This window comes from Rhincodon typus, chromosome 2 (genome assembly GCF_021869965.1).
Source record: "Rhincodon typus isolate 14 chromosome 2, sRhiTyp1.1, whole genome shotgun sequence".
Classification (NCBI taxonomy): Eukaryota; Metazoa; Chordata; class Chondrichthyes; order Orectolobiformes; family Rhincodontidae; genus Rhincodon; species Rhincodon typus.
In genome coordinates, this window is record NC_063333.1 from 123,231,590 (window position 1) to 123,252,972 (window position 21,383).

At 42.4% G+C, this 21,383-nt stretch overlaps 1 long non-coding RNA gene across 1 annotated transcript; it reads left to right on the top strand.

The window, feature by feature from the left end:
• The first annotated feature begins 1,527 nt into the window (after positions 1-1,527).
• On the top strand, positions 1,528-19,081 carry LOC125485307. Its single transcript, XR_007264028.1, has 3 exons — positions 1,528-1,634; positions 7,902-8,038; positions 18,983-19,081. It is a non-coding gene; the product is annotated as an uncharacterized LOC125485307 (long non-coding RNA).
• Positions 19,082-21,383: the final 2,302 nt, after the last annotated feature.

Here is a 21,383-nt window from a genome sequence, read left to right on the forward strand (position 1 = left end):
GTATGTGAGTGGGTAGGTGAGGTAAGTGCTTAAAAAATAAGCTCTTAAGTCACCTCATTATCTATGCACCACATTTGTATGGCACCCCTCTCATTCCTTGCTATCACTCGCCACTGGCAGAAGTGCTGCCAACTTCTTTATAATGGATAAATGCTTGATGGTTAGCATGGACACAACAGGCCAAAATGTTTTTCCATGCTGTGAAACTCTATGGAGAGTGGTTATGATTTAGAAATGCCTTAAAAAGATGGTGGAGGTAGATCCAATTGAGACTTTCGAAAGGGAATTGAATAACCACCTGAGAACATCTGCAGGGGTCAAAAGGTATGAGGCATTGGGACTAGCTAAATTATCCTTGCTGAAGCTGGATGGGCCAAATGGCCTCCTTCTATGCTGTTTTGTAGGCTATTTTGTTGTGAATCTGCTCTGTGGGTATTTTTGCCATGCTTTCAAAACAAACTCGAATGCAGCAGTCAAGGTTAATCTGACTTCAGTATCATTTCATCCTGCCTTCCTCTGCCTTTTATTAATCATTTTGGCTGTGCAGTCTATGCTATGCTGGACAAGTTATAGAGTGATACAGCACAGAAACAGATCTTTCGCTCCAACCAATCCATGCCAACTTTAATTCCAAACTAAACTAGTTCCACCTGCCTGTGCTTGGCCCATATACCCCCAAATATTGCTTATTCATGCACTTACCCAAATGTCTTTTAAATATTATAACTGTACCTGTATCCACCACTTCCTTTGGAAATTCATTCCACACAGGAACCACTCCCTGTGTAAAAAAAGTTGCCCCTCATGTCTTTTTTTAAATCTTTCTCTTCCTTCTTCAAAAATATGCTCCTTAGTGTTGAAATCCTCCAGCCTAGGGAAAAGACACCAGCATTCACCTTATCTATACCCCTCATGACTTCATAAACCCATCAACCTCCCAAGCTCCAGTGAAAGAGGTCCCAGCCTATTCTAATAACTCAAACCCCGCTTTCCCAGCAATATCCTGGTAAATCTTTTCTGAACCCCCTCCAGCTTAATAATATCCCTCCTATAACAGGACAACCAGAACGTCCTGCACAACCCCAACCTAACGCGCCAACTCATATTCAGAGACATCAGTCATGAGGCAAGCACGCTAAACGCCACTTAACCCCCCCAAGTACCTGTGTTGATAGTTTCTCTGTATTACTCATTGGGGCAGGTTGCACATCCAGACTACTGAGGTCTCTTTCATTTTATGTTTCACTTTATTCAAAGCATACCTGTGTTATTTATGATTTCATCCTCTGTGTTGCACTTCGCAATTTAGAATCAGACATCACAGGGAGGCGATTTTGTTCTTTCGAAAGAGATCTCAAACTCATCTGACTCCTTTGCTATTTGTAATTTCAAGCATGTATCCAAATCCTTTAAGTGTATCGACTGTTCTCGGTCTAAAGGTCAGCAACAAATTGTGTGAAATATCCTACGTTTCTGGCCCTCCTCGCTCCAGGGTTTGTGGTTAGGAGTGTTTTTGACGGGTAGAGGGCGACAGAGTATGGAGAATGGAGAGGAGATAAGCGACGGGCGGCGGCTGGAAGGACAGCGCATTGGCAGCCGTCACTCACCGTGGCAGGGGTGCTGGAGCCGGGCAGGTGAGAACAGCAGGGGTTGGCACTGCAACCTGCAGCCAAGCGGCCGGGGGGGGGACTGGTCAAGTCCACATTTACCCGAGGGCAGGTAATGTTGGTTTTTGCTTGTTCCTGGATCGGAGAACGTGTGATGTGAGCGCCTATGTTTTCCCCGCAAAGCCAAAGGTTAGTGCAATCTAGGCTGCAGCATTTGCTGAACATTGTTTATTTTGATTCGTTTTTGAGAAATGGCTTCACAGAGTGGCTCCTTGCAACTGTGACAAGGGAGAAAAGAAAGCCGAGGTAGAACGGGTGCAGAATTTCAGGGGAATGGGTTTGGACTGAAATATTTCTCGACTGGCCAGAAACACACTTGTATGCTGGTGAATGGGTTTTCCTTGCCCCCCAGAAAAGCAAGTAAAACCCAGAATTAATTGATATTCACAAATGTTGGTTATTCTCTCCAGCGTGAACGTGGAACAGCAAACGCCGTCTCTGTTGGTGGAATAAGTTTCTTGCGTTCATAATTGCAGTGGGAACAGGCTACAGTTTTAGTGCTAAAACTTAAGATCTGGCGCCAACTTCTCTTTTAAATAAGGAATTACTTCACGAATATGTAACTGAGCGGTAGCATTAGAACTGTCAGCTGTCCAGGATTCCCCTAGGGTCTGCAACAGTTAAATATTAATATTTTGGACACAGTTATTAACAACCCAGGATAAAAATCATGAGAGGATTTTTGTTTTGTTGTTTTTTTAAAAAGTGTGCCTTTTCGTTCCTTTTTATTGTATTGGAAAAGGACATTTAGTGATTTCTGAGGAAGGGTCCCGACCGGAAACGTCAGCTTTCCTGCTCCTCTGATGGTACCTGACCTGCTATGTTCCTCCAGCTTCACACAGTGTTATCTCATTGGTGCGGAAAGGCTGTTTGACTTGAAGGGCAGGAGGAAGTGTGATGATTTTTCCAGCAATATGTCCAACCTCAGTCAGAAGGTCTAAGTTTCACTCCAAAGACTTGACCACAGCTGATAGGCCCTGAACGTGAACCTTACCTTGCAAGTCTCAGGGAATTTTCTCTATTGCCTTAAAACCGGTGAGATTACTTATTGGTGAATCTGGGGTCACTGAGATTCTACAAGTAGACTTTCTCAGAGTCCTTTCATTTTTGTTCTTGGACATTTGTCCACTGGTTGGATCATATGCGTCCCCAGAGGTGCCAGGGAACTGCTGAGAGATGCATAGTGGGAATATTGATCCAATGTCCCCCATTAGGCTGATGTGAAAGTGCCGGTGTTGGACTGGGGTGGAAAAGTAAGAAGTTAGGTAATACCAGGTTAAAGTCCAACAGATTTATTTGAAATTGCAAGTTTTCTGAGCGCTGCTCCTTTGTCAGGTGAAGTGACGAGGTGACCTCGTGTCATGTAACTGCTGACATTGTCCATTAGGCTGATACACCAATGAAGGGCTGACTGTACTGACAGCAACAGAGGTCCTTACTTCCAAGTGAGAGAATAAGCAAAAACTCTGCCTTCCCTGCCAGTTGGATGTAAAAACAAATCTGTGGTATTATTTCACTACTCCAGGCCTAAAGTTCTATCCTCCAGTCTGACATCACTAAAGCAAATGATCTGTTTGAGAATATGCCATGTTTTCTACATTACAACAGTGACTTCACTTTAATTTACATAATTAGTGTGAAGCAGTTTGAAATGCACTGAGGACAAATGTTATAAACACTGCCAAATAAATGCAAGTCTTTTTATCTTCATGTGCCAATGAAAAGGTATGTTATTCTTCCCCTCCCTTTTGTTCCCTGAAGATGATCGAAATATTAGCTGGGATATGAAAAGGATTTGTTAGCTATTTGATCTAGGAAGGAGCTTTGTTTGATGAAAACACAAGTTGGTGAACTGAAAAGCTATGGTTGCAATCGTAAAACAAATCAACACTCACATTAAGCATTGGTAATTAGGAATTTGGATTTTCTGGTGGAGGACAATTTGTAATATTCCTATAGGAGAAAATGGAAAAATTGCAATTTGGCTGTAGAGGCAAAGAAAATGAGAATAATGAAGAGAACGTTAGCCGTGGAAACTTGGGCTGTTATTGATGGCATTCTATTTGAGATCTTGGAGTAAATGTTTGATGTAAAATGGACTAAAAGACCAATACCAATTGCATGTTACATAGATAATCTGTCTTTGTAGAATAATGTATGTTCTATAAAAAGGGTAAGTGAACAAAAGACATAGGATAGATATAGCCAGTTTAAAGCAAATGCTGGAGATGCCAAAAGATCTCTGAAAGTTTTTTTGCTGCTTAATTACCATATGAATATTGGTGTTAGAAACAGTTCTGAGTGCGACACTTTAGGAAGAATGAGAATATATTGGGATGAGTGCAGAAGAGGTTACGAGAATGGTTCCAGCGATGAGAAACTTGAGTTTTGAAAATGGATTGGAGAAGTTGGGGCTATTTTTCCTCGGACAGGAGAAGGCTAAGAGGAGATTTGATTGAAATTTTCAAAATCATGAGGGTTCTGGACAGATACCGTTCTTGCTTATAAAAGGATCAAAGAAGGCACAGATTTGAACAAAAGAATGGCTCAGGTCTGAAATGTGCTGCCTGGAATGGTGGTGGAAGTATGGCAGGCTTAATTGAGGCATTCAAGTGGTCAGGGTGGGGGCTATTAGATGTTTAAAAAGAAATAACGTGCCACAGTAATGAGGAAGGAGTGATGCTCATTGGGAGAGCTGGTGCAGACCTGATGGGCTGAATTACTTTCTTCTGCACCATTATAATTTTGTGATGTTTTGAAAGCTGGAAGGATTATCCTGATTTTCTGGGAGATTTGTTCCATTATGATGATGAGTTTATGTCATCAAAACCCTTGAAGCACTTAAAGAGGACAGTATAGATTAGGTGACTTTCAGCATCAATTAGGGCATTATGCGGATTCCTGGAATTTTTTGCACTACTTCCCTCTTGTCAAGCCTCATTAATTAATGGACTATCATTTTTATGATCATCACTCCAAAAGACAAATGTGGTTGTGATTTTGCTGACATCTCACTTTTTTAAAAATATTGGTTGCCTCTTAGGTTTTAATGTCATGGCATAGATAATCTGGCAGCACTACAATTGTAGCTAAAAAGATACTTTCTTTTCCATTTTAAAACATTGCTCAAAACTATTATCATTGTGTCACATGGCTACCGGAATCACCAGAGATGAGCTAACTGGACCCTAGTCTTTTTCTGTCTAGCTACTGTCTAGATCGCTACACTTTATAGTGTAAGTCGGCAATTGCCATAGTGGCCAAATCTGTGCTAATATTCACACCTACAGAGATGTGCTGACTCTAACCAGGAAAACTTGTAAGTCGATATGCAATTATTGTGATTATTTTAATATTTCAATGCACTACAGCATTTGTAAATCCGGCATCGATAATTTTATAGACTTGCCTTTTGTCTGGAGATTGTAAAATGATGAAAATTGTTTCCTCTGAGTTGGTGCTCATATAGAACATTAGTGTTATGGATAAACAGGATTTATTAATATGACCTGATAATTTTGAAGCTTTCCTTGTAATTGTACATCCTGTTTAAAATGTCAGCCAAGATCCACATTGCAAAAGCCATACAATGAGTGGCGGAACCAAATCACAAAAGTCCTAAGTTCAATAACTGATTACGTTGAAAGGTGGAATTTGAACCATGGATGATAGCATAACCATTTTGCAGACTTTTTCAAATGTTCAAATATTTTGTTGCATGAGGCTGGCAAGTGGAGTGGGGAAGCTCACGCAGGCATACAGTGTACTTTGGCTTGACTCAGTGGTAGCACACATACCTTTGAGTCTGAGTTTGCTAAGCCCCACTTCAGGACCAGAAGATAGAACCTAGGCTGAATTTCAGTTCAATGTCCCAAGGTCCAGTTCCGGTTGCCCGGTTATAGGAATGATATTATTAAGCTAGAGACGAATTATAAGAGATTTACCAGGATGTTGCCTGGCATGGGAGGTTCAAGTTATAAAGAAAGGCTGGATAGGCTGGGACATTTTTCACTGGAGCGTAGGAGGTTGAGGAGTAACCTTTATAGAGGTTTATAAAATCATGAGGGGCATAGATAGGGTTAATGGTAAGTGTCTTCTCCGTAGGATGGGGGATTTCAAGACTAGGGAACATATTTTAAGGTGAGAGGAGAGAGATTTTAAAATAGACATGTGGGGTAACGTTTTTACCACAGAGGGTGGTTCACATGTGGAATGAACGCCCTGAGGATGTGGTGGATGCAGGCACAGTTACAATGTTTAAAAGACACTTAGATAAGTACATGAGTAGGAAAGGTTCAGAGGGATATGGACCAGGAGCAGGCAGGTGGGACTAGTTTAGTTTGGGATTATGTTTCGCCTGCACTGGTTGGACCAAAGGGTCTGTTTCCTGCTGTATGACTATGACTCTATGGCTATCTTAGGCCCCTTCTGCCTTTTCAAGTGAAAATGAAAGACTCATAATATTTAATCTTGAGATTTAGGAATATCTCCTGGTTTCCTGGAAAGTACTTGTCTTTTTATTCATTAACTAACAGTTCTTCCCATTTGTTGGTGGGATCTTGTTTTGTGCAAGCTGTGTTTGCCCTTTGGGCCTCACGGGGCAGGGTGCCATGTGTATACAGATCCCCAGTAATAGCCTGAAACCAGCAGGTGTTTAGGAATTTCATAGGCATGTCCAGGAGATTACAGTGATCTCCTGTTGAACATTTGGCCACATGAGCTTGGATTTTCTGCTGGCCAGATAGTTGTTATTCCAGTGTAGATGTAAGATACATATTTGGACTCCGTGGAATTCCTATCATTGCAGATTCTGAAGGAATTACCCAGGAACCCTCTAAAAGTCTTCATTTAAATTGGCCAGTTTGGAGGGTTCCTTTTGAAATTAAGTAAAATTGTTAATCAGGATAAGTTATGCTGTTAAATATATAGATATAAATATGCCCACCTGGTACACTATTAAACTGGCATCCTACCCATGTGCCACCCGACCATCCGAATACCCTAGCATCACAACTAACTCATGTAGTTACCATTTCACAGCAGCTGACCGCTGTGAAAAAGGATGTGGTTTGTCCCTCTGTGACCATTCTGCTCTATAAAATAACTGACAGAATGGAAGTATGGCTCTGCATTTCTGAAGGGGTCCTGAGCAGAATGTCCTGTCAGAAATGTGGAGCTCCCTTCTTTCACCAAAAAAGGGTGGGCTAAAGTGGCAATCTGTGTGAGATTGTCGCATCTTAATTGCTACTCTTCAGAAAATCCAGCCCGCTATTTTCAACAGTTGTGGCTGAAACTGCTTTGCAGCAATGCAGAAGATGATGTGTAAATGTTTCCTCAAGTGCTCTGTGTTCAAATTCATTCATAGAAATTGCCTGATTTGGAATTGCTCTCTACAGCAATCTGACACAGATTAGGCAGTATGGTGGCTCAGTGGTTAGCGCTCCTGCCTCACAGCGCCAGGGACCCGAGTTCGATTTCAGCCTCAGGTGACTCTGTCTGGAGTTTGCACATTCTCCCTGTGTCTGTGTGGGTTTCGTCCGGGTGCTCCGGTTTCCTCCCACAGTCCAAAGATGTGCAGGTTAGGTGGATTGACCATGCTAATTTGTCTGTGGTGTCCAGGGATGTGCAATCTAGGTGGATTAGCCATTGGAAATGCAGGATTACAGGGATAGGGAGGGGGTAGGTGAGATGCTCTTTGGAGGGTAGGTGTGGATCGATGGGCCGAATGGCCTGCTTCTGCACTGTAGGAATTCTATAAGATCAGATGTTTTGAAATGTAAAAATCTGCAAAGAAATCTTGCATGATATATGCCTCCATTTTATAGAACTGAAGCTTTTGAATCTGATGAAATGAAGAATCAGATCCCTCTATCTTCGCACAAGTAACAACCTGCTCACGTTTTCTTGAGCTATTTCTCCATTGTCATGGTGACTTTAAAGGTGAATGACCCATTGTGAGATTTGATTTATAACTAACGTTTGGTTTGGTAACCTCATGATGCATTTTTTGTGTATGTACAAAGTTCAGTTTTAGCAAAACAGTTCTTTAAAAGGCTGATAGTGATTTGCATTATCTGAAATTTGGCCTTTTCTGCTGTAGGGAACAACAGTGTCTTGTAGATGTGGGTAAGGACTTGAAAGATTCTAATTATCGACCATTTCAGTCAAGATAAAGTAGATTTTATTTGCCGGATGTTCCCATTATATTTGTTGCTATATTTTTTAATTTGACAGATTCACATTTCATCTTTGATCCAGCTGGCTTTGTCAGTTCTGTTACTGAGAATTCAGTCAAAGAGTTAAAGCAGCTGCTGCTCACTGGCACTTCGCAGGAGACAAGCGTGATGGGCTGAATGGTCTCCTTCTATATGGTGAGCTTCTATATTCCATGGTTCAGGTTATATACCATCTGAACTTATATTTATTCTCAGTTTGCAGCTCTAAAGTTTAGTACATCAATGGTTACTAACACCAAATGTAAGTACTAATGATTTGTAATAACTTATAAATGTATAAGTATATATCAATCCATTTTTTAAAAAAATGTATTTTAGTCAACTTTTTCTACTGTTTTCTACCCTGCAATACAACACTGAGGTGTTAACTTCTGGAGAAGCAGTGCTATGACCATCTGATTATTAGTGTTTGCAATCACATCAATGGCTGACGTTTGAGTAAATGTTTTTCTTTGCTTTACATGCAGTTTATTACACCAACTGCTGCATCAGCTTGTTTTGGAAGATGGGTAATTTAGCAGATATAACATCTTGGGTAAATATGTTCCTCACACGAAGTGCAAAGCTAGTTTATTAATTACAGATTAAGTGGTATACTTTGGTACAGTAGGTCAGAAAAATGGACACCGTTGTTTTGCAGACTTTCTTTTGGGTTACTTATAGTTTTAGCACATCTTTCAGTTTTCAGAATAACAAAATAGCGTGCTGTAGGGATGGGAAGGATCACTTAGAAACAAGCATATATCAGACCAGTGTTTTCTTAAAATGTCTCCATGTTAAAGTATTGGGCCACATTTTTGTGGTTGCAGTGCATGCACAGAGCAGAAAGACCTTTTTACGTAGTGATGTACCTGAGGAATTCATGACCGGTGTTGCGATTGAAACAAAGACCATCAAACATTTAAAAAAACAATTTAGATAGGTGGTTTCAAAGAAAGGTTAGATAGGAAGATGAAAATAGGGGAGGCAGGTTAGGTTAGGGGCTAAGACAGAAGTTGATGGAAAAGCCCAGCAGGTTTGGCAGCATCTGCGAAGAAAGAAATCCGAGTTAATGCTTCGGGTCCAATGACCCTTTCTCAGAATGCTCAGTTAGGGGCTACTGTTTGTGTCACTGGCTAGTTGTTTTAAGTGCTCTGTTTCATTCTTATAATTTCAATGTAATTAATTCATTAAAACATAACTTTAGTTTTGGAGTAATTGTGTTTGGTGTGGTTGAGAAAATAGTAGCGTATCTTGGGCAATGGGTGGGATGCACTGTGAGGTTTGTAAATGCCAGATTAAAAGAAATAATATATCCTCTACCTTTCAACAATTTACCAATGGAAATTAACCCAATTTTTCAGCATCTTGATGGCTGGCAAGAGTAGTTAGGCTGAGGAATATGCTTTATCCTGTATTTTAAGCCAAATTGTTATCTGCACTTTGAGATACTGGTCTGAAGTATCTCAGGCTATGGGTGTCTGCACATATGCTGTACCTGGGGCTGCTTGTGCCTTTTCCTAAGTAAGGCTTTTCAACTCCTGATGTGCTGTAATGCTCCTTTTATTCACACCTGTACATGATACTTTCTCCAATATCGCCTCAAACATGCACGATGTGCTAGGAGCTTACATGGCAAACACGCTGCCTGTGCAGCAAGCAAATGACCATGTCTAAGGGGAATGGTGCCTAGGAAGTGCATCAAGGAAGCCCTCAGTCGGGAGGGGACCCTGGCACGGGAAGCCCAGGGCAGCTTCTGAAATCAGTCTCGGGGGGTGGTGTTTGCCTTGTCAGGCGTGTAGTTGGGATGTTCAGTCAGGCAGTCTGTACCTCTGCAGTCCAGAGAATGGGTCACAGGCAGCCTTGTGGATCCATTGTGCCCAGTCCGGAGGCTATTGCTTATACAGTTGATGTGATGAACAGACATCAGTCAGTGGTATGGGAACTTTCCACCTGAGGCTCTGTGGTTAGGTTGCTCTGGATGATGGGTCACAGTCAATCCATTGGGTCTGTCCAATAGGTAAGGGTGGATGGAATGGCAGGGTAAAGGGGTCTGCTATTGCATGAAGGAGCCTTGTGGGATTGGGGGCTGCAGGCTAGGTGGCAGGGAGCGTGACAATTGTGAAGCAGGGGAGAGGGGGCAACTGCATATGTAAGGGGGGATCAGCAAACCATGGGTAGGAAAATGTTAGCGATAGCTTGTGGTGGACTTTATCCACAATAAGGATCACATAACTTCTGGAGGGGAACAGTGTATGACCACACCTAGCACGGCCACCTCAAATGTGAGGGGCTAGGGGTAGGGGGGAAGGGTGGGCAGCTGCAGGCTGATGTAAATGGATTATGTAGGGGGGAGATGTGAAGCCTATAGCGTTGATGGGAAGGGCTACCAGAAAGATGTGCGGATGTTGGTGTACTGTCTGAGGGGCACTCCGTAGAACCCCTACAGTGTGGAAACATTCAGCCCAACACTGGCCATGCCTCCAAAGAGCATCCCACCCAGACCCATCCCCCAAACCTATCTCTATAACCCTGCATTCCCTGTGGCTAACCTACCCTGAACACTATGGGCAATTTAGCATGGCCAATCCACCTCATCTGTGCATCTTTGGCCTGTGGCAGGAAACCGGAGCACTTGGAGGAAACCCATGCAGACACAGGGAGAATGTGCAAACTCCACACAGACAGTCTCCCGAGGGTGGAATTGAACCCAGGTCCCTGGTGCTGTGAGGCAGCAGTGTTAACTACTGAGCCACTGTGCCGCTCAGTGGTTAGCCACTTGCCTTCGCCTACCATCGTCTTGAAAAATTCCAACCATGTAAAGGCAAAGAAAATGGCTGCAACCACACCCAGACTGGGCAGAGTAAGTGGCTGACCGTGTGGGGAATGCAGCTGCAAATCCCAGTGACGTGAGGCCCTTTGAAAGGCAGTAACGTTAAACACAGGTCCGTACAGTGTAGAGGGCACACACCTGTGGGCTCGCAATCCCTACAGTGTCCCCTATTCACCTCCCTACCCCAAATGTTGCTGGATGCTAAATGTAAGACCAACAACTTTGGCAATTAAGGCCTCCTGGCTCAGAGGTAGGGTCATTACCACTATGTCACAAGAACCCTTAATGGATCAGACCAACACTTAAATAGTTCCACCTGCAGTTGTCAATTGTCCACCAAACACATCTCCACACTTGTTAAGTAACCCCACATCGTGTCATAGAGTCATACAGTATGGAAATGGACCCATCAGTCCAAATCATCCATGCCAATCAAGTTTCCCAAACTAAACTAGTCCCAGTTGCCTGCGTTTGGCTCATATCCACCTAAACCTTTCCTATTCATGTACCTATCCAGATATCTTTTAAACGTTGTAACAGTATCTGTATTTACCACTTCCTCTGGCAGTTCATTCCACACGTGAACCACCTTCTCCTGGAAAATGTTGTCCCTCAAGACCCTTGTTAAATCTTTCTCCTCTCACCTTAAAAGAAAAATGCCCTCAAGTTTTGAACTCACCCACCCAATGGAAAAGACCTTTGCTATTCACCTTATCAATGCCCCACACGATTTTATAAACCTCTATAAGGTCACCTTTCAACATTCTATGCCAAAAACAATTCCTTCCACCACCACCATCCCCCTTCCCCTACCACTGAGGTTCATGACCATTCTGCTATATGCCTCAGTGAAAGTTAATGCCATTAACTTTAATTCAGTCAGAACCAATCATTCTCAATATCATCTTCACTATGTGATTGAAAGAACAGTCTTTATATCTTTCTGTCTTGGAATCCTTCCTGGGTCTTACATTTTAATTCTCTCCTAATCTTTAAGAGGAAACCAGATCAGGAATTTGGTTGAAACCACCATGGGTGAAAATGCCAAATAATGCAAAGCGTGCAATCGAACTTTTGAAATTTAAAAGAAATATGTAAATGTTTAGTGCAATTTGGTCAATGGCTTCTTCTCCATTTAAAGCTAGATAACCTAGGCATTGATATAATTTTCACTGAATGTCTGAGAAGCAGCCAGGTCCAAATCAAAGAATCCATTGTTTAAAATGTGTGGCATTAGTAGTCCATGCATGCCTTATGTTTTTTGCCTTTCTGTTTAGTTGGTCAGGAGAAGAGACTGAGCTGTGAGAAATTTGGAGCAAAAATCATGCTTGCTTTATTTTCACTGCTCCCAAAAATTGGGCAGAGTGAGGGAGAAAATTAATTACTTATTTGGTCATTGGTGCAAATACATTCTCTAGAAAAAGGGATGCTATATTTGAATCATGTTACAGCAAAAATGTTCCATATTTAAAGAAATGATTTCTTAGAGATTTCAGAGTTCAGCATGAATGAATGTTGGGCCACTGGAGAATAAGAATGGGTAGTTAACGGTGGATAATAAGGATATTGTGAATGAAATGAACATATTTTTCACTGCAAAGAATGCAAAAACATCCCAGTTACAACTGTAAATTAGGAGGTGGAAGGAAGAGAGGAACTTGGTGAAATTATATTCGCCAGGGAAGGACAAACTGATAGAGCTGCAGGCTGACATGTCATTGGGTCCTGATGGACTTCATCCTGGGATTTCAATAGAGGTTCCTAATGAGGTATAGAGGAATTAATTTAATCTTCTGAAGTTCCCTAGATTGTGGAACCTTCCTTGAAACTGGAACTTGGCAAATTAAACCTCTCTTATTCAAGAAGGAATGAAGGCAGGAATTTAGCTTGGAGCTGGAGGCAAAACAGCAGGCTGGGCAGGAAAGTTGTCCTTTTGGGGCGGGACTTTCCTGCTCCTCTGCTGCCTGGCCTGCTGTGTTTCCTTCAGCGCCACACTGTGTTATCTCTGACTCCAGCATCTGCAGTTCTTGCTATCTCTTAGGAGTTTAGCTTGATGGCTATCGTGGGGAAAGTGTTAGAATTGATTATTAAAGAGGTTATAACTGGGTATTTGGAAAAATCATGATAGTTGGGAAGGGTCAGCGTGGTTTTTGTGAAAGGGAGATCACATTTCACCAATCATTTGGAGTTCTTTGAAGAAGTAACATGCTCTTTGGACAAGGGATGTCTGTAGACTTACCATACCTGGATTTCCAGAAGGTATGCAACAAGGTTGATATATAGGTTAATGCGCAAAATTGAAGCACATTGCAGAAGGGATAACGTACTGACAAGGATTGGCTGGCAGGCAGAAAACAAATAATATGCTTAAATGGGTATTTTTCAGTTTAGCAGGATGTGACAGATGGGATCCTGCAGGAATTTTTGCTGGGGCCTCCAATTTTTACTATTTATATGAATTACTTAGAAGAGGGGAGTGAAGGTATAGTAGCTAAATGTGCAGATGCTGCAAAGATACATAGAAAGGTATTTTGTGAAGACAACATAAGGAGATTGCAGACCAATATAGGTAGAGTGAGTGTGTGGGCGAAAAGGTGGCAGATGGAGTATAATGTGAGAAAGTGTGAAGTTGTTCGCTTTGGCAGGAAGAATAAAAAAATCAGAGCATTACCTAAACAGACAGCGGCCACAGAATTCTGAGCTTTAGAGAGATCAAAGTGTTCTAATGTATGAGTCATAAAAAGTGTGAAGGTACAGCAAGTAATTAAGAAAGCTTATAGAACCCAGGTCCAGTTCAACCAGGATGGTGATTTCTGGTAGGTCATTCGGGGAACTGCACAGATCTCAGTCAAAGCACTGATTAATCATCAGACAGGACAGTCTCTTCAAGTCAGCCATTGGGGTGCTCCATGTTCAGTTTCTGTTCACTAGAAACTCAAAGCGCATTACAAAGGGCCATTGTTGTGGTGGGGATGTTGGGGAAGTCAATTGCGGAAATTGGAGGCAGCATGCTGGGATGCAAAGGGGATAATAATTGCAAAGGGAGGCAACTCAAAATATAAAGGTGGGAAATAACAAAGCATGGGAGGGTAAATGTTACTGCAGAGGGGAGGAGTCATTGGTCACCACCCCATTGCTTCAATGGGAAGACAATGCATGATTATGTTTGAGTGTATATGCTGTATGTCTAGGGCTGTGGGGAGATGAGCAGTTAAATAAATGGGTTATTTATCTCTGTTTTATGTAGTTTGGGTTAGGTGAGAACATGGCAAAGATGAAAGCCAATGGAGTTGACCAGGAGGGCAAAGTAGACAGGAACGGGAAGGTTTAAGAGTTCACCTTGATTGAAAGGCCGAGCCTGCAAATCTCTCCGTGAAGTGCGACCACTGTTGCCTTCCATCCTCATCCACGTACAAGTGCACAATGGAAACTAAAATAGCTGCTACCACTCCCAGAGTGGGGGAGTGAGGGTTTCATTCTCTGAGGGAGGGACTCCAGCTCTGTGTGATGTGAGGTCCTTCAGAGGGCAATAGCATTAAACCTACACAGTATGGGCGAAAGACATCTGTTATCACGTAATGCTGTCTGTGGACTTCACACGTTTACCGACTGTGTCCTGGCCTCGAGCACTCTCGACTACATGATTCAACATTACAAATCAATCCCACTAATGGCTGTGAGGCACAAGCATGTTTTGTGAGCTGGAAAGTTACTCCCAAATTGCCAAAGTCACAATCACTTTCCAAGGTTCCTTTGCCAGCACAAAGTGCAGAAGCTGCTCACTTCACACCTTGGACTATGAAATGTTCATACCTTCACCCTATATGCAACATTGTCTTTCTTGGGTACTATGGGGGTTGGGGTGAAGGGCAGTGGAGAGAAATCCTCAATATTGCTGCGACACATACAATCTGCTCCTGCACATGCACCAAAAGGCTTGAGCAATAGATGTCTGATTCAGGGGAACAATGTGCGATGTCCATCAGGAGACATCACACCAGTCTGTTTGTTGGAGGCATCCATGTATCAATATCCTGAAGACATTGTTCAAATATTATTTGTGATGCTGCAACTGCTGAGTGATCATTATTACGGAGGAGTTACTTTGTCCCTGATATTGGCCCCATTGGCTCATTGGAACCGTTCCAGTAGAGCCATGCACAGAAGCTGTGTGATCGCTGCACCAAGGGCTGCAAAACAAATGGATGAGGAGCATGTACATTCACAAGTGCAGGACCAACATCAAGCTGCAGCTAACGTGGACCCGCTCCCTATTGCAGAGCTTTCAGCCCTAGGTGCCCTCATGTTGGGATGAAGATACAGGAGAGCCACAGCTGCTTGTCTTTAATGGACTGCTGTGCAAATGAGAGAGAGATGGTGGCACTACACTCTGTCCAGAGGTAGATGTCATAACACCTTGTGATGCTGCCCAATGTATCTACAATGCAACAAGCCCTTCCACTGGGGCCAATGAGGTCTGTAGGATGTCAAGACAGTCATTACAGGTTTCCATGCAGGTCATGTCTGGAGCTACATACTGATACCACCCACCAGAGGATGCTACTTGATCCTCAGAATCTCTGCTTCAAACAACTAGAAGCTGCACAGGCTGTGGGCTGGATGATGGGGATCTGTGGGAACTGTGACATTGAGATGGGTAAGAATCTGAGGACATTCCTCAGATGGAATAGCGCCTTCATCATCCTACAGCAACAGCAGGAAGAAATTCTGTGTGAACCTTGTTCAATGGAATGGATTTGCATGAAGTCATTTTTCACTGTCTATAGAAACCTTAGTGCTGCAGAGGTCAGCATCTTGTGTGTAATCATTAACTGCACTGCAACTCACCATTTTCATCTTTCTATGCTGTTCATGTTATTTAATAAAAGTTAATGTTGCAAATGGATAGAAGTCTTCAAAACATCCAGTGCTCCCTCATTGAAACCTGACAGCTTCCACACCAGCATGAAACTGTCGTTTAGACAGGGTTAGAACATCGTGTGGTGCTGAGGATGGCTAACCTCTAAACCTTCATTCTTGTAGTTACAGCTAAAGTGACATTCACACCCTCAGCTCATGTTAAAAGTGAACATTTATTTCCAGATGTGATAATGTATTTAAAATGATGTCACTATCCCATCTATGTGTCCTCATAAGGTTGTCTTCTTTCTTTTCCTCCCATTATACCTGGGTGGAGGGAGCCTGCCCTACAGTGGAGCCCATTGGCCTTGGGCTTTTGGGCAGATGACCTTCAGGGTGTTTGTATTGAGGGGGCCCAGGCTTGCTGAGTGTGTCTTGGCCAGAGACTGGTTCACTCTCCACAGCTTCACCTCACGCAGAATTGAGCGTGGAAGACAGGGTGGTGGTGGAGAGCAGAGGCACGTCTAGAGTGTCCTGAGAGGAGACTTCGGGGCAGTCTGTATATGGTTCCTCCTCCAGCTAAATGTCTACTGGCACTACTCTGTCACCTTGTGAGGAAGAAGCACCTGGGGCGAGGTCAAAGTCCCAATTGCGCCTGTTGCCTTGCCGGTATCCTGGGGCGATTCTTCCTTGACCAACTGTAAGTGATGTGCACACTAGATTCTGCACCCAATTGTACTCCAGCTAACATGCCAATCAAAGTGTTCAGTATTTGAGGGGGCTGGAGGCAACTTTGCTATTGGATCTGTGGCTTCATCCTCCGAGGCAGATGAGGAGAGGATATCTTTAGGTGTTGGTCTCTTCATGGTAGAGATGCCACTGGGGCCTGAAGGAGACAAGACAGAGAATGGTGTAGATAGTTGTGTATTTGAAGAACACATTTACAGGGTTGGGACACAGCAATGGACAATGAAGCTGACTTGGTTGTTGGACATGGAAGTCTCGGCACTAACACATGAGCTGTCGTATTCCTCTCCCACTTGTCTTGCCTTGGGGTGGGGCTGAGGAGGTGGAAGTTGGGCACCCACTATCCATCTTGTCTTTCTCCACACTATTGTGTGCTGAATTCTCCTAGAATAAGGGAAGGAGAGAGATTAAGTGGGGTAAACATGTCTTGCACAGCTGATAGTGCTGGTGCAGGTGAGGGAAAGGTGATGAGATGTCCTGAGTGATTAGACAGCACAAGCGATAAGAAAGATTGGTAGTCTAAGGGGATTGGGGTGGGTGACAGTGAGTGAGAGAAGCTGTTGTATGCAATAGTGAGAGTGGTAGACCATGATTCTTGGTGGGAAGTGGGTGCAGAAGCAGAGTTGGAGTGAATGTGAGGTAGCAGATAGAAAATGATGGCACTCACTGTCACGGAGCGAAGACAGTTATTAACCTTGCGGAATACTGTGCGTTCCTCCAGACCCTGCACTGGCCTGGGTGGTAACTACAGACCAGGCTGGCAGGGTCAGGTGCCATAGTCTCCTCTGCTGGTTCTTAAGAAAAAGAATGGATCTCCTCTGCACCACCCGTCTAAGTCCCTGTCGGCAAAGCAGGTGGCCAAATCCCTTTTCTCACTGTTTTTGGGGCAATTGGTAACATGCAGGAACTGTGAACTGCAACTTCTGATTGACAGTGCTTCACCTAGTGGACAGCTGGGTTTTAAAGATTGCACCAGAATCCTATGAGGCAAGTATTAGCAAGTACTTCTGGCAAGTGTGTGAAAGCACAAATAGGGTGTCATAGAAACACTGCCTACATAATGAGGTGAGCTGTGAAGAATTGAGATAATGCACTTCAGCTCTCAGAGGGAAACCCTCCATGAAACTCCTTGAAATTGATACAGCCCGTTTCCCAAATTTCAGTGTTTCTTCTAGCGGCTGAGTCCAAGACTGAGGCGCAATGTTTTATAATTATGGGTCATTCCTTTAGGCAGACATGAGGCGTATTTTTTTTCTGGGGGTGTTGTGGGAACTTTGTGTCTCGGAGGCAGTGGAGATAGGGTTCCGAAATATTTTTAGAGTATCTGTTCCCAATGCATTCAAAATGGCATCTAGAGCCATCTATGCATGTACAACTGACTTCTGTGATGCTGCATTTGCCTTAATCTCGCCACTGGTGTGAATATTTTGGTGGATCTCTGTGCTCGAACTGAAGTAAATCTCTTTGCTATTGCTTCAGGTGCAGCGTTGTCCTTCTAACAGTGTCCTACTTCAAATTGCTTCAATGGGCACCCTATTGCAACCGTAAAACTCTGAGCAGGGCTGGTGTAATTTTGTGTATGCGTGCATGGTACTCCAACCAGCAGTGGCACTGGCCACAAAAACAGCCATAATTTTTAAGGTGGAGGTAGATAGATTGGGGAAAAATGAGACAACAATTCCTCTGTTTCTAGATTTGCTTATTTTTGAAAAGACAAAAACGGAGTGGAGATTTAAAGCTTGTTATCTTTGGGCTTATGGTGGAAAATAAAAAAGCAAGTCTTGCATTTGTATAGTGCCTTGCACAATCTCGGGATGTCCAAACCGAAATACAAAAAAAGAAAAATTGAGCTTCACTCTGTTTTAGTTTATATGCTTATAGAAATATTTTTCCATTGCAAATGTACATATCAATTAAGTAGATTAGGATAATCTGGTTTAGGATAATATCTTTCAGAATTGACAACCTTCAGTTCATTCCTCAGTTGGAGTTATTTGGCCCTTGTATATTCACATTCAAACCCTGCTATTATTAATTAACTTAGAAAACTTTATTCAAATTTACTAAAAAGACTTGCATTCAGCTAGCATATTTCACTAGCTCAGGCCTTTCCAAAGCCCTTTACAACTAATAAAGCATTTTAAAGCATATCAATTTTGAAATGCAGAAAATGCACCTGCTAATTTGCACACCGTAAGCTCCCACAAGCTACAATGAAATAAGTGGCCAAATCACCTATTTTAGGTATTGGCAGAGCAATAAACATTGGCCAAGACTCCAATGAAAACAACCTGCTCTTCAGCGTAATGTCCAGCTATGTACTTCAGTTTAGCATTGCATTGGAAAGCCTGTTCCTCTACACTAAACTTGAGATTGTGTGCCCAGGTTTCTGGAGTGCATCTTGAACTCTCAATCTTATGCCTTGCAAGACAATTCCACCTACTTAAGCTACAATTGATGCTTGATGCCATTTAATAGGAACATGTCTGAAGGTATTGGGTCTTATTGCAAATAATCAGTTTAATATGAAATACATTTGTTTCAGTATATAATCCATAGCTCACGTGGTTAATAAATGCCTTTGGTGATGGGAAAAAAAAATTCAGTTGTGTGCAAGAGCACTTATGAACTTTTTTTTTCATATTCATTCCTGACCTAAGGTCTAATGTAATGGTCCCCCTGGCAAATGAATCGTGTTGTTCCTAACTATGAGAAAAACGAGCAACTCACTGTTGACCAGCTGTAAACTTCAACATGGCATTTCCATCAGTCAATTGATTGGGTAACCTCGTCATTGGAAATAAAAAGAAAATATTTTGTAGTTGGCATGAAAATTGTGCTTGTAAGTATTAAATTATAAGCTTTCGATAAGTGTTTTCTGTGAAGAATTGTTGTTAGTGACCGTATGCAATGAAGATTTCACAGTAAATGATCTTAAATTAATTTCTCATTTCTGAAGAAGGGTCTAGGCCCGAAACGTCAGCTTTCCTGCTCCTCTGATGCTGCTTGGCCTGCTGTGTTCATCCAGCTCTACACCTTGTTATCTTAAATTAATCTAACTGGTTGTAAGGTTCAACATCCAATCCAACCAGCTCACATGATTCGTCATATTTTCAAGCAGAGATTAATTCTTTAATTGACAACCAGACTTGCATTTAAATGGCAATGATTAACATGATAAGGAATGGTCTTTTAAGAATTACCTTCTATTTGATAAACTGGAGCACAACAGAAAAGGAAAAAAAACTGGTTTGAAAGTCCATTAGGTTAAAGAGTTTATGTACTTGCAATTGTACAATTCTGATGCTAATCTGCTTATGTCAGTAATCATAGGTCACAGTTCGGGCGAACAGTGACTTATGACTGCAGTGTGTTTCATCAGGCCCTGTCTGGATCTGTCATTTCACTTTTGTTAGATGGCCTTTTCCAGCTGTGGTTTTAGTTTTTGTTTGTACAGGAATTCTGTCGTGATCTAGAATGCAAACTGTATTTTTTTAATACTCTCGGAACGCCAAGATATTAATGGATGTGTCCAATTCTGATCACCCAGTTATAGGAAGGATACTATCAAGCTGGAGAAAGTTCAGAAGAGATTTACCAGGATGTTGCTGGGTATGAAAGGTTTGAGTTATAAAGAAAGGCTGGATAGGCTGGGATTTCTTTCACTGAAGCGTAAGAGATTGAGAGGTGACCTGATAGAAGTTTATAAAATAATAAGAGGTATAGATAGAATTAGTGGTAGTTGTCTTTTCCCTAGGATGGGGTATTTCAAAACTCGGGGACACCTTTTTAAGTGAATTAATCTCTTCTTGAAAATATGATGAATGATGTGAGCTGGTTACTCATACATTACAACAATGAGAGGAGAGAAATTTAAAAAAGACATGAGGGGCAAATTTTTTACACAGAGGGTGGTTCGCATGCGGAATGAACTTCCAGAGGAAGTGGTGGATGCAGGTACAATTACAACACTTAAAAGACATTTGGATAAGTACATGAATTGGAAAGGTTTGAAGAGATATGGGCCAGGAGCAGGCAGGTGGGACTAGTTTAGTTTGGGATTATGTTTGGCATGGACTGGTTGGACTGAAGGGTCTGTTTCCTGACTCTCTGACTCTATAACTAGTGGATACTGTCCCAATGTTCTGCTGACATGTAGGATTGGATCATGTAGTGCAATGAAGTGACAAATTGTATTTTTAGAAGCAGAGAGATAAGGAAGGGATATCACAACTTGGGAATATTTTCAAAGACTCTATTGATTTTAACCAGTGTGATCTTGACGCAGTGAGCAATGTTAAATTCAACCTGAAGCCCTCAGATTTATTAAAGGGGTGGATAAAGGATAATGGTGTCACCCTGCTTTTCGAGAACCTTGGAGAGAAAAGGGAGATGAGAGGTGGGAAGATAGTGTATGGTCAAGAGTGAACCTATTTAGGAAGGAGAGGAATTTTAGAATAATTGTTAAGCAAAAGGAGCAGATGACAATCTCAATAACTATTGGGCAAGGAAATGTGTTCTGTGGGGAGGCTATTAAGGATGTAGACCTTTTGGAGGAGATAAGCCTGTTAAGAATTGACAGAGGGGTGGGCAAAAACTGCAGAATGATGAGAATCAGATTGGTGGAGCTGGCTGTGGTTTGGGGAGTCGCCACAATACTGTAGCCCATAAGCTGTGACTTTTCGCTAAAAATGAGAAAGGGGGTTGGAGGAGCCTTGAGGGAGAGGATTCTGGAATAATAATTGGACTGGGAAAGGATTCGGGTACAGAGAGAGAGCCCTATCGCTCCCCACGACTTCCAACTACTTCACTGTTTGCACCTCCACCATACATAGCAATTAGTCTTCTCCCCACATGTACATATTGTAATTAATACTCTCATTGCCCCCACACACACTGTAATTACCATCCTAAACCCCATTTACTCAACTACAGCCTCCACAGTAATTAGCCCATCAAATTCCCTGCCTTTTTGCAGACATAGTAATTCGACTCCGCTCTTCCCCACACAACAGGTAAGCAGGACTAGAAAGAGTTTGTAGCTGCTGCATTACAGTCCAG